Below are 14,195 nucleotides of genomic sequence, written 5' to 3'. Positions count from 1 at the left end.
CTCCTCTCTCCCTCCCTCTCCTATCCAAAGAGCAGTCATGGTTCCCTGCCCTGTGGAAAGTCCAAGGTCCTCCCCCCTCCGTCCATGTCTAGGAAGGTGAACATCCAAACTGGCTAGGCTCCCATCAAGCCAGAACATGAAGTAGGATCAAAACCCCTTGCCATTGACCTTGGCTTCTCATCAGTCCTCATTGTCCGCCATATTCAGAGAGTCCGGTTTTATCCCATGCTGTTTCAGTCACAGTCCAGCTGGCCTTGGTGAGCTCCCAATAGATCAGACCCACTGTCTCAGTGGGTGGGTGCACCCCCCGTGGTCCTGACATCCTTGCTCGTGTTCTCCCTCCCAAGAAAAAACATATAGTTATCCTCTTGGCTAAGGGAAGTAGACAAAATTGCCGGGGAGAAAATAGAGATCTTGGGGGTGGGGTGGGTTGGGGATAAGGGGGGACGGGGAGAGAAAAGTGAGAAGGGGAGGTTTGGGGGAACTTGGGGAAACAGGAAGATTGGGATAAAGGAAGGTTGGATAGGGGAGCAGGGAAGCACATATCTTAGTTAAGGGAGCCACCTTAGTGTTGGCAAGAGACTTGAACCTAGAGTGGCTCCCAGGAGCCCAAGGCAATGTGGTGCTTTCTAATCCTCAATATGAATTGTATTGTCTCTCAGTTTTTTCTAATACAGAAGATGGAAGCTAAAAATCACTGATAGAGACTGAAGAAAATATTTGTTTGGATAAAGGTGTCTGTTTATTTGTTATTATTACTATTGTGGGGTATTTGATGGAGTATATACTACATAGTATATTATGTAGTCTAGGCCGGCCTTGAACTTCTGATTCTCCTGCCTTCATCTTTCAAGTGTTCAGACTTCAGGTATGAGCCACTGCACTTGGTTCCAAAATATTTTAAATTGTTATAATCTGTAACATGAATACAAGAAGAAGCACAGAGTTAGCTAGATCAATATGTTCTAGACACCTCGTAGGAAGCTCAAATCCAGGGAAATGCTAAAATCAAACTTTAATATCAGAGGTTCTTTAGAGGCATCTTTAAAATTCTATAAACGTAAAAAAGAGCAACATGATACAGCACTTACTATATGATGAGCACTTGAATGCATTTATTGATATGGAAGTTATGACATAAAGAAATGTTTTGGAGGGGGACAGAGAAATGGCTCAGCCAGTAAGGTGCTTTCTGCACAGGCACAAAGGCGCAAGTGTGGATCTTCTGCACCCACATAACAACTGGGCCTAGTGGCATGCATCTGCTACCCCAGAACAATGACAAGCTTCGGAACTCCAGGTTCATGGTGACCTTGCCTCAAAAAACTAAGATAAAATAAGGACAACACTAGACATTGACCTCTGGCCTCAAATGCACAGGCATACTTGGGCATGAGTCCCTGCTTGTGTGTGTGTGTGTGTGTGCGCATCCATACACACGTGCTCATCCATACACACAAGCATGCGTGCACACGTGCGCATCCATACACACATGCACACACTCAGTTAAGGTGTGCAGGCTAACCACTGAGAGGACACGATTCTTCCTTGGATCCACACTCTGATGATATCTGCTTAGCTGCCAGGCCGTCCTTCCTGACTTCAGAATGGGAAAATTTTGCAAGCTAGATGATTAATTCTTTAGCAAACTTCTTAGGTATTCCCCTCATCTGCCCTTTGTACTTGTTTTTCTCTCTCCTTTAAGGTCAAAGTGAAACCCTTTTCTTTAAATTTGTTCACATTTCCCAAAGTTCTCGATCTAATTATAAACACATTTTAGTATTAGAGTTAGTACTAAGAATTACTTAATCTATGTCATTTATGAATAGTCTCTTATTTACCACATTGTGTGGTTAGTCCCTATGGTTATTATATTTACAGATTTAAAAATAAAACTTAAAGACATATAGCAATATGCCAAAAACAAACTTGTTGGTGCAATTTGAAGGTAAACAGTCCTCCCACAGAAACATCGAAGCCCAAAGTAAAAAGAAAAACTGTCTGGGGGTGAAATTTAACTATTTAATTATTCACTTCATAGTTTGAAAACACTTGGTGGCTAATATTTGTTTTCTAAAGTCTCTTCAGCTTTCTTCAAGAATCTCTTGTACACTCAGGAAAAGAAAAACAAGAAAACTTGAACACTGCAGATTCTATGGAATACCACTTCCATCTAGTGGCCAATCGTGGTAATTCACGGACATGACTTCAAGGCTGAAAAGTCAGATTTTGTTAGTTACTGTGGAGAAGAGCCACCCCAGGAGTATATAAGTAGATTGAGCCCAACCCTGCGTGTGATAAAGTGAATGCTAGTATAGATGCTATAAAAGAAATTTAAAACGTGAAAAAAATTGAACGCTGTAGTTATGAATTTCATGTGAATTTCCATAAGTTGTCTTGTTCATAGTTGTATTGGTTAGTTTATACATTTGTAAAACACTTTGCAGCTGCTCCTAGAATGTGGCATGAACCGTGGGGTTCGTTGTGTGCACTGGGCACACTAACTAACTAAGGCTTGTATGGTTGTGATGGGAATGTTCTTACTTAACACAAGGGATCTTGAAATTTTATTGTGTGTAGATAAATGTTTACATTTTATTTTACTTTTTTAAAATTAGGTTGTTCTTACTTTTATTTGCATTAAAAAGTTTTCATCTTTATTTGCTGACTTATTTAAACTCTGCTGTTTTAGGAGATGGCTATCTACCTCAGAGAGTAAAATTAGAATTTATGTGTTCAAATATACTTAAAATTATGAGGTCCGGGGAGCAGAAAAAGCCCATTAAGGAAAAACTCCATTGGTCAAGAGAATGAAGTTCTCTTCTTGATAGAGACACAATCTTTCAGTTGGCCAAGGGACCACCCCTGGGAAGGAGGGAGCTTAGGAAGGCAGGCTCCCAGTCTAAAGTGATAGGTAGAATGAGATCAGAGAAACCTGCTATTAAGGTCACAGTCCACCATGTCCAGATAGCTCTCTGAGCTCAGCACAAAATGGAGGACTCCCTTTCTCTGGACGTGGGGGTGGAGGGGTGCGGCTGGGGGGCCTTCCTCTTCTCTGTCAACCTTAATTGGAGAGTGTCTCTAAGGTCATATGCCTGACCTTATTTGGAGGATGACCCTGCAAACACTGCATGACTCAGCATGTAAGTCTCTATCTTCCTTCCCACCTATATGATAACTAGGTGTCATGTTATGACCAATCAGCCCTTCTAGCCCCACACCCCAAGAACCATTACATACCTTACCCCTGGGATAATAAAATGAGCTATCTCCTGAAACTTACTCCCAGAAGTTCTTCCTGTCATACTGACATTCAGCCAGGCCCTGCTCACTGCTTCTGCTCCCTCTGCCCTTGTGGTCCAGTGCCCAACAACCCCTGAGGAAAAGGAGACCCACATAGAATAATTATCCTCTTAATAAGATACTGTAGCTTTCCTTCCCAGAATTTTTATCTCCAAAGGCAATTACTAGCCGCCCTGGGATTTCCACAAGGCTCCAATGGCTGGCTCTTTTGACCTCAACACAAACCAAAGGTGGGAAAATGAAGGTATTTATCTTCCTAGACATGGAATTATAAGGAATTGGTAACTAACGCTGGCTCCTTTTTTTTATATGTTGGTCTCTGGAGGCCAGTGAGTGCTTTACATATGTTAAAGATCCAACAGTTGTTGGATGAAGGAATGAAGTGGCATGATTGAGGCAACAACAAAATATTGCAAGACATAGAAAGAGAATTTGAGAAGCTGCAGGTGCCATCTGTACAGGAACATGACTGTGATGTACATGGGTATGAGTAGTTACAACAGAGCGAGGACACAGACGTCATGGTGGGAAGAATCAGGGGTGACTCTAGGGTTTAAGCCACTTGCTGCTGCTGTGACACACACTTTTGGAAGACTATGTAAGATGCTGGGAATTTGAACTCTAGGATCAGTGAAAGCTGTAAGTAGGACTAACAAACCTGTCCTAGTAGAAACCTGGAAGACAGTGTTCAGAATAAGGTAGAGAGTGGGGGCCTAGCTCAAGAGGTGTCAGAGGGGAACAATATTAGCAACAAAACTAGAGACCATTCTTGTGAGATTTGGACAAAGAATATACCTGCTGTCTGTCCTTATGCTAAGAACTAAGGCAAAAATTTTAAGTAGTGGACTAATTTCTTTGGTGCAGAAGATTTTAAGACAGCCTATATTGGCTCTGTCATATGGTTTTTCGTAATCACTCTTATGCAGGTCTACAAAGAAATGGAGCAAAAGGGGGGAAAAGAAACATAAACAGTGTGTTTAAAGAGCGAAAGAGAAAATTGAATGTTGCAGCCAAGGATTGTCCTGAAAGAGATGATGAGATTAATAGAAGCCTTTTCTGCATTAGAATGCAAAGAGTGAACTCAAGACAGACCCATCCTCAAAGATCTTTCTTGTGAGGGGAAAAGGCCTAAGGACTTGCCTATTCCTGAAAAGTAGCAAAACACAAAAACACTGCAAATCTCTTTAAAGGTGACTAGGATCCATCTCAAGCCAGCAGCAGTGCCTTCGCGTGGTGCTCACTTCTCAGTCATGAGGATAAAGGAAGAAAGGGGTCATGGAATCTTCTTCCATGGTTTAATGCAACATGAACTAAGACAAGGCAATATGTGGCAATAGAGGCCATGCATGGAAGCCCTAAGAGGACCTTTTGTGAAACTGGACTTGAAGCCTGGGTTGTACTGGAGACTCCTTTAAGTAGAAGTTTCTCTCAGCCTTTCAGTCCCCAAGATACACACAGAGTCCTACATTAATTATAAACTGTTTTACCAATAGCTTAAGCATATTCCTAGCTAGTATTTAAATTAACCCATTTCTAGTAATCTGTGTATTGCCGTGAGGCTGTGGTTTACTGATAAGGTTCTGGCATTCTTCTCCTTTGGCAGCTACGTGCAATCTGCCTTTCTCACTGCCTTCTATCTCACTGCATTCAATTGAGTTTTCCCATCTACCTATACTCTGCCCTGCCATAGGTCAAAACATTTTCTTTATTCACCAATGGTAATAAAACAGCATTCAGAAGGGAATCCCATATCAACCCAGAGATGTTGGGGGGTTGCCAGGGCTGTGGAATACTGCCAAAGAAAACATCACACAAGGAACATACCCAACTCAAGAGGGATGCATATTGCAGACAGCAGATCTTGAAGTTCTAAGACTTTGATATTAGACATGGAACTAGAGAGGTCGATATTTGCTCTGCTGGGTTTCAGCCTTGCTTTAGTGCAGTATTCTCTCACTATCTCTATTTTGCCCTTTGGGGTTGGTAATGTATATTTTGTGCAATTATACTTTTAATGTATGTAATTCACTTTTTGATTTTACAGAGAAGATTCAATTAAAAGATCACTTTGAGACTCGAGAGAGACAGTGGATTTAGACTTCTAAACAATGTTGAGAATGAAAGACTATGGAGACTTTTGTAGTTGGATGAAATGGATTCAGTATTTATGCTGATTTGAATCAGAATGTTCCCCCATTAGGCTCAGATGTTTGAATACTTGGTACTTAGTTGTGTAGTTTCAGAAGGTGGCTGTGCTGGGCCAAGTGTGTCACTGGAAGTGGAATTTGAGGTTTAGAAACTTTATATCCCAAAACATGTGCACCACTTCCTACTTCCAATTCAGGTTCTGCTCTAACTACCATGTCCACTGCCTGCTGCTATGCTATCCTGCCTTGTAAACCCTACACCCTTTAGAATAGCAATCTCCAACAAACCCTTCCTTTTATAAGTTCCTTTGGTTGTGGTATTTTAGCACACAAACAAAAAGCAACTAGTAAGCTAAATAATAAGAATTTGTCATAGTTGCTCAGCACACCACACTTTGAGAGTTGAGGGAGATGCCAATTCACTCCTCCCTAATCTGTCCTTCAGAAGGTGACAGTATTCTGTGCTTTAAAATACCACCTGTGCACATCATCAATGATTCTTGGAATTATAAATGTATAGTAAAACTTATTACATTCACAGTTAAATAGCAGTTTGTTTGTTTTAATCAGACCTAGATTTTTAACTAGAAATAGCTTTCAGAATAGTTTCCAGATTGTAGCATTTGTATGTAGCGAAAAGTTCACAAAATAACCATAGGTGAGGAAATTCTTATTATTCATTTTTGATGTGGATTTATATATCATGCATACTAAATTTTATATATTAATTTTTTAAATCAAGTATCTTTGAACATTTAAACCTCTTACATCAAGGAGCCCTGTCTTTAAGCCTGTTAACATTTTAACTTTCAGCTAAAAGTAACCTGACATTTTAGGTCATTTAGAGTGGAATCAAACTTAGAACTGGTGTGTTTCTGTGTGTGTGTGTGTGTGTGTGTGTGTGTGTGTGTATTTCAGTGATAACCTGCTAATTGTATATGTAAAAGCAAACTTTAGGGATGGGGAAACAGCTCTGTGGTTACAGCACTTGCCAAGGGTGAGGACCAAATTCAAATCTCTAGAACCTGTGCAAATACTGATTGAGAGGCCTCCTATAATCCCAGCACTGGGAAAGTAGAGGTAGTGGCTAACTAGATAACTACATTAGCTATCTGTGGATCCAACTGAGGGACCCTGACTCAGTTAACAAGGTGTAGAGTGATAGAGGAAGACTCATGACCTCAACATGCAAGTACTTGTATGTGCACATGCATGTATGCTCAAAAATGCAAACATGTACTCACATCTCAATATGAGAGAGAGAGAGAGAGAGAGAGAAAGAGAGAGAGAGAGAGAGAGAGAGGGGGGGGGGGAAGATGTTATAACTGCTCCCTAATGTGGAAGATGGACCCAGCATGTCATGAGACCTACCCTGAGTGTTATTCCTTGGAAATGTAAGTGGTTTGTATGTTAAGGGATATCCCCAGAGACTGTGTTTTTCCTCATAAAGAGTAGACTAATAAATAGTAAACATCACCATCATCTCCAAGAAATGGGCTCTAGATTTGGTTGGGATTTGGTGTGGTTTGTTGAGAGTGTCTCATGTAGCCCAGGCTGGTCTGCAGCTACATAGCTGAGTATTACTTTGAACCTTCTTGAGGTCCTGATTCTCCTGCCTCCCTCTACCAAGTTCTAGGATTGAGGCTTGTACCACTTGCTCGGCTCACTGGGACTGTATCATAGCCAAACATGTTCAAAAGCCCAAAAACACCCCCCCAAAAAAAACTATATTAGTAACTTTTCCTGTCACCTCACATTAAAGACTTACAGAAATGAAAAGGGTGATAAGAATATCCTGAATGGAAAAACTTCCTTTTCAAAAAGAAAATTAAGAGGTAGAAAAAGTAGCATTAATGTACAGCGTCAGAGATTCCATTTCATGGAACTTTACTGGTTTAATTCTGGGCCCTTGGCGCAGAGCGTTGTGACAGCAGTACCTGGTGGAAGATGGAGAACAGAGAAGCAAGAAGAAACTGGAGACCAGGTAGAACCTTCAAAGTCAAACCTTAGTGACCTTGTTCCCCAGGTAGCCTCCATCTCCCAGAACCTCTCAAAATTTCCCCACCAGTTTAGGACTATGAGTGTAGTAAGAGCTGTGGGTTGCATTCCTGCCACCCTGTTCCCAGCCGCCTGGCTAGCATATACCCCAAAATAACAACACACAAATTGTATTCATTTAAACACTGCTTGGCCCATTAGTTCTAGCCTCTTAATGGCTAATTCTCATAATCTTGGCTAACCCATATTTAGTAATCTGTGTAGCACCTGTCTTACCGGGAAAGATTCAGCATGTCTGACCTAACGGCTCGCTGCACCGCGTCTGCCCTGGAGATGAGTGGCATGGCATCTGTCTGAGGTGTCTGACCTCACTTCCTGTTCCTCCCAGCATTCTGTTCTGTTTATTCCACCCACCTATGTTCTAACCTATCATGGCCAAGCAGTTTCTTTATTAATTAACCAATGACCTTCCTCCATCATATGAGCTTGTTTGGGACATTTCAAATGCAAAGTATTCTGTCTCATACGGGCAAAATCTTGGAAATGAATTTAATGGCATTGTGTTTAATTGTGTTTAGAGAACTGTGAGCCAGCCCTGAACTGTAGAATCTGTAGCTGCTCAGCTTCTAAGACACCACAAGTCTCCAATGACACAAATTCCTGTTTTGCTTAGGCATTTCCATCAGGGAGGTTATGTATACCACTTTCATACTGAAATATATCTACACTATTTTATGCTGAAAAAGTTAAAGCGATTTCAGAACTATTGCAGATGCATCGTCCACAAGACAGCGGAGGTTCTCCAGTGATGTAACTCACTTAGGGCTAGGCAGTGGTCTCCAAAACCAATGTTCTTTCCCATTACTACAGCACACTGACAAGCAGATGAATTCTCCCTTACAGGAAACTACTCTAGTTAAAAAGAGAGAGCACAGTTCGGATCTTGCTTAGAAACAGAATGTATTTTAAAAGTCCAACTCTGACTTATTACTTTTAAACAGCTAAAGAGACTAATTAATGTAGTTTTATTTTCTTTTAACTCTTTGGGTGTCCACCACTCTGTTCCCAAAATAGATACACAGAGACTTATTCTTACTTATGAATGCCTGGCATTAGTTTGGCTTGTTTCTAGCCAGATTTTTTTTAACTTGAATTTTACTTCCTTTTGCTCCTTGGATTTTTACCTTTCTTTAGTAGAGATATCTTTCTTTCCTTCTTATTTCATGGTTGGTTGGGTGACTGAGTGGCTGGCCCCTGGCGTTCTTCTTTCCCTCACCTCTTTACACTCTTCTTTCTTCTCTTTTTCTCCTTCTATTTATTCTTTCTACCTTGCAGCCCCACTTATTCTCCTCCTGCCTCGCTATTGATTGTTCAGTTCTTTATTAGACCAGTCAGCTGCTTTAGACAGGCAAAGTAAGACAGTGTCACTGAGTTAAACAAACGACACATAAAAGAATGCAACACATCTTCGCATCACTAAACAACTATTCCACAGCAAAAACCAATGTAACAATCTTCAACTAATATTGTTTAAAAGTAACAACAAATTAATATTTATTAAAACAATCCTACTAAACCATCCTCTCCTTTTGAACTCCACCCTTTAGCCTATTCCACTATTCCACTGCTTCAGAATATAAGAGTAAGGAAAAGGTTAAAGAAGAGAATTTAACAGGAATAAAAGTACAAATAGACTCTCAAGTTCACCTACTGGAAGGATAATGGCTTCCATCTGGTGTTTCTCCCACAACCTGACTTGGAATTGGCACTGAAATGTGTCCTGGCATGAATACTTATCAAGATATCAAAGGCAATAACCAATAAAGTGTGTAAATTATAGTTTCCACTTTTTGATTCTTTTCCGTATTTATGTTCTAGTACTACTAAAACACTAATAAAGAAAATCTCCCTGGCATCACCCAATGTCTTTGCAGCTGGGTCTGTGGACCAGCTGGGACTGATTTGGAGACCCATCTTGGCTGGATTCCTTTATTCATTTGCAGCTGGATGAGATGCCTGGAGCTGGCTGGTCTAGGCTACAACAATTCTGTCCCATGTAGTCTCTCATCATCTAGCCAAGTAGCTTCTGATTTTCTAATCACACTGATTAAACCACCTATTGTTCTTGAAGTATATACTACTATAATTCTATCTGTGAGAACATGAGTTAAGTTTTTACATAACTATTAAAATGTGATTAATATTAAAATTGTCGGGTCAAATCTGCACAAGAACCAGTTAAAACTGTCTCCGTGAAGCACATTGCATTAAGATAGCATTGAAAATCATGTATGGGACCAAGCAAGTGATGGAAATTTGTTAGGATGTGGTGCAACAGTCAAATGACCTAACGAATGTGAGGTGTCTATGTGCTGTGTCTCTAGCATTAAATATACAGACATATTTATGTTTTTCAGGTGAAAAAATAATTCTGAGTGGCTTGTTAATTGTCAGATCACAGCAGATAGAAGACTATCGGGTATATGCTTATAAAAAACATATATAATTAGTGCTAGAGAAGATGCTAACAATATATCAAAGCCATTAAAGCCTGCATGATTTGAAAAGCTCACAAACTAGTAAACCTGTATCAGGCCAAGATCTGGAAAAGGAACAATAAATGAGCCAACTTATTAGACAGTTTTGCCGTGTAGACACGTGAGACACGTGTAGACACCCTGACTGCCCTAGTATTTGTGACAGCTTTCCAGAGATAAAGAGCAAAAAGTAGAATCCAGGTCCAGTTTGGAGTCTGGGACTCTGTGCTTGTTAGTTTTTTTTGTTTTGTTTTTTGTTTGTTTGTTCGTTTTTTGCCAACTCAAGACAAGCAAACCAGCATCATTTAGAGAGTAGGAACTTCAACTGAGAAAATGCCTCCATCTGATTGTCTGATAACCAAGTCCATGGAGGCATTTTCTCAAACACTGATTGATGAGGGAGAGCCCAGTCCACTGTGAGCAGAGCCACATCTGGAGTGGTGCCACATCTGGAACAGGTAGTCCTGGGTTGTATAAGAAACTGGGGTGAATAGAATTTGTGAGCAAATCATTGAACAGTATTCCTCCATTGTCCTTGCTTCAACTCCTGCCTCGAGGTTCCTGCATTTGAGTTTCTCCCCTGATTCCCCTCAAGGGAGTTATGAGATGAAAAAGTCTTTTCTCCCCAAGTTGGTTTTCATCAATGTTTTATCATAGCAATAGAAAGCAAACTGGGACAGGTCCTAAAATCTACGTTCTGAATCAGGTTAAATAGACCTTCCCCAGAATCCAATCTGTCTTCGGAGAAACTGCGATGAGTGGTTTGACAGTAACAAAACAACCTGGAAGAAGTTGGTAAGAGAAGCTCAGGAAGGATAATATAGACCGGGGCAGCCCGTGAGCAAGCCTGTGGGAGATTGTCTTCTTTGCTCTCGCTGCTGTGGGAAGATCCAGCCTGAAAACAGGCAACACCGTTCACTGATTTGGGATCCTGGACTGTGTGAGTGGAGAAATCAAACTGAGTTCTAGCACAAATACATTTATGTCTCTCTGCTTTTTCCTGGATGTGATGTGACTACCCACTTTTAGGACCTGCTTCTGTGACTTGGCAGAAGTGTGGAGATTGGTTACAAAAGCAACTTTTTTTTTTTTCCAGAACGACAACAACAAAAATTCTCAGTGACGTATGAATTGCCAAATCACAGAAGACAGAAGAATATCTGGTTTATGCACAAGTATTTAGTAGCCTTTGATTTTTGAGACATGGGATGTTTTACTTTCCCAAGGTCTTGATGCGCAGACTCTAGATGAAACCATGAGTAGAATGTGGTATGCAGGACGGACTTGTAACACATGGCAGTGTGAAGATTTAGAATCTGCTGCTCTGCCTTGAACATCACAAACGTCATCCTGTTTAATTCAGGCTTATTTTCTCAGTTTTCAATATGTCAGAACAAAACGTTCTTACTCTCTCATTTTAGAGAGTACAACTCTCATTTGTGTAATTTCAGTTACAACTTGTCTACTCTGTTCTTTACACTGTTTTTATGTGAGCACGTGCAATAAATGACTAAGCAAAACATCACCCACCGGACGCTGTTGTGCTAGAGAGAAGACTGTCCTCAGTACTGTCCTGAGGTGAATTTGTCATGATGGTGTTTTATACTGCACAATACTAAATGATTCTAGGTCTATAATATTCAGGATGATTTCAAGTGGTAAGCAATAACAACTAACAGTGACTACAAAAGAGGAAAAACATGTTTTTACCAAAGGCTGGATACATCTCAATTGGTAGAACAGAATACATGTCTTGTCTGCAAGATGCCCTAGTTTCCAAAGCCTGTACTACATAAACAGGAAAGGCGGTGCACACCTGCAATCCCAACACTGGGTGGTGGAGGCAGAAGACCCTGAAGCCCAAGGTTATACTTGGCTACATAACAAGTTCAAAACCAAATTGGACTATACAAATCCTAGTCTCAAAAACAGGTAAGCAGGAAGGTAGGTAGGAAGAAGATAGGTAGATAGATAATAGATTATAGCTTGATAGAAAGATGGAACAAACAAATGTCCAAAAAACAAATAGATAAAAGAGAAAGATTTCCTGAAATCAGATTAGATACAATGTGATCATCCCTCCAAATTTTCTGTAGCAGTTAGTTTTATTTTATTGTATTTAAATTTTTTTTCATTTATTTGTGTATGTACATGTGTGTGCACATGTGTATGAGTACATGACTACAGACATATCCCGTGGCACATCGTGCATGAAGGTAAGAGGACAACCAGCACAAATAGCTTCTCTCCACCATGTGAGTCCAGGAATAGAATTCAAGTGTGAAAATTTGGTCACTGGCACCTTTACCTCCTGAGCCATGTAGCAGGTCCCATAGCAGCTAATTTTATTTCAATTTGGCTAGCCTATGATGGGAGGTGTTCAGCAAAGGGCTAGTCTAAATGTTTCTGTAAAGGCTGTTTGTGAAGTGGTTAGTATCTATAGTCAACTGACTTTAAATAAGGCAAATTGCTCTCCACCGTCATCTGTGACTGAGCATACTCAGCTGACACTTCTTCCTGAACAGCTATACTTCTTTCGAGGGAAATCACCCACCGTAGAGTGGCAGGCTTTCCTGGAGTACAAATGGACATAGATGCTTTCAGCATCTTTCTGCTCAGTCTTTGTTCTACCACTGAGTTCTTTTAAGACAACTAAATAACTTCCACCTTGAATACATTTTGATACTTCTTACCTCTTCTAAGGATCAAAAGCAGAATTTGTCACTGCTGTAATTATTCAGTTTTCATAATCCCATGAACTTGTGATGATTTGCATGACTGCCTTCAAATAGCTGTCATAAAAGCAAGACCCAAATCTCTTTTGATCATGGAAACATCAAAAATATTCACTTGGCAATCGTTTCATGAGGCAATTACTTTTCTACTACAGAAAGGCCATCCTATTTGAACTTGCATTTCCTGTTTCCCAGGCCTTGGAGTAGGAGGAGACACCATTAAAGCAGCGGCTTATTTTGGCCTGAGCCTCAAATCCAGAGATTCCAGATTGACTGCATTCCACACTGTGGGTTTTGCTAAGCCACCTGCTACTTTTAATTCCAGGCATGTGTCAATGAAGTTTTGTTGAGCTGTTTATATACATACTCATGAAATATGGGAATATTTTGAAACTTGGTTTTCAAATCAATGGATTATGTTAACTGATTATTAAATTGTGCCATGACACATTTATTACTGGATGATTGAGGGCTATAAAGATAGTTTTCTCAACACAAAAAGATGGATACCAAGTGAGTCTTGTTCAGCATTTTCCCCCAATAAACCAAAGACAAAATTATTAAGACTTTAAAGGATAATAAAGACAACACAGTTAAGTACAGAAATGAGTCATACACAGCATTTCCCATTTAATGGGAAAGAAATGGTTGCGCTGGGCATGATGGCACAAGCCTGTGATACCAGCACTGGGAAGGTGGAAGTAGGAAGATCAAGCTGACAAATTCATCTTCATCAAAATGATGAGGTGCAGGCCAGATTAGGGTCGCAAGAGAAGCTGTCTCAGAAAATTAGCAGACAAAGAGAGAGAGGAGGGGGTGATGAGTATGAACTGTAGTGGTGTTGGGGACAGTGATGGCGTGTTATTTCTATCACTCAAAGGTTCCTTAAGAAAGCATGATTACATATTCAAACCCGATCTCGAGTAATTAATCTTAGATTTGTATTGCATCACATAATCTCTGGATTGTAAACCTTAAGACATTTTATCGCACTGGGTTTAGAATCAGGTAGGGGGGATTCCTAAATTGCCAAGTACAGGGGGAAATGTCTAAGAATGTGACGAGAAGCAGCATGTCTTCTGTGCAAAGTTTGAGGGGGAAGTGCATCTGTTTGCAGATCGTATGTCCATCTGGAAGTTAAGACGCCTTGCAAAATGAATGATTTTACAGACTGTTTATACTTCTGCTCATAGCTTAGGTGGAACTACAGTGTTATACAGAGAAATCGAATGTAATTTTATTTATTAATTTGGTTACTTAGCAATTTAATATATATCTGTATCTATATACACATTCTGATTACTCTTTTCTCTACATGCTGTCTCTAATTCTTTCTCTGTCTCTCTTTCTTCTTCTTCTTCTTCTTCTTCTTCTTCTTCTTCTTCTTCTTCTTCTTCTTCTTCTCCTTCTCCTTCTCCTTCTTCTTCCTCTTCCTCTTCTCATTCTCCTCCTCCTCCTCCTCCTCCTCCTCCTCC

The sequence above is a fragment of the Alexandromys fortis genome, unplaced genomic scaffold (genome assembly GCF_014885135.2).
Source record: "Alexandromys fortis isolate MF-2015 unplaced genomic scaffold, M_Fortis_MF-2015_v1.1 scaffold_4, whole genome shotgun sequence".
Taxonomy (NCBI): domain Eukaryota; kingdom Metazoa; phylum Chordata; class Mammalia; order Rodentia; family Cricetidae; genus Alexandromys; species Alexandromys fortis.
The sequence above is the reverse complement of the archived record's forward strand: the minus strand, read 5'-3'. Positions refer to the sequence as shown.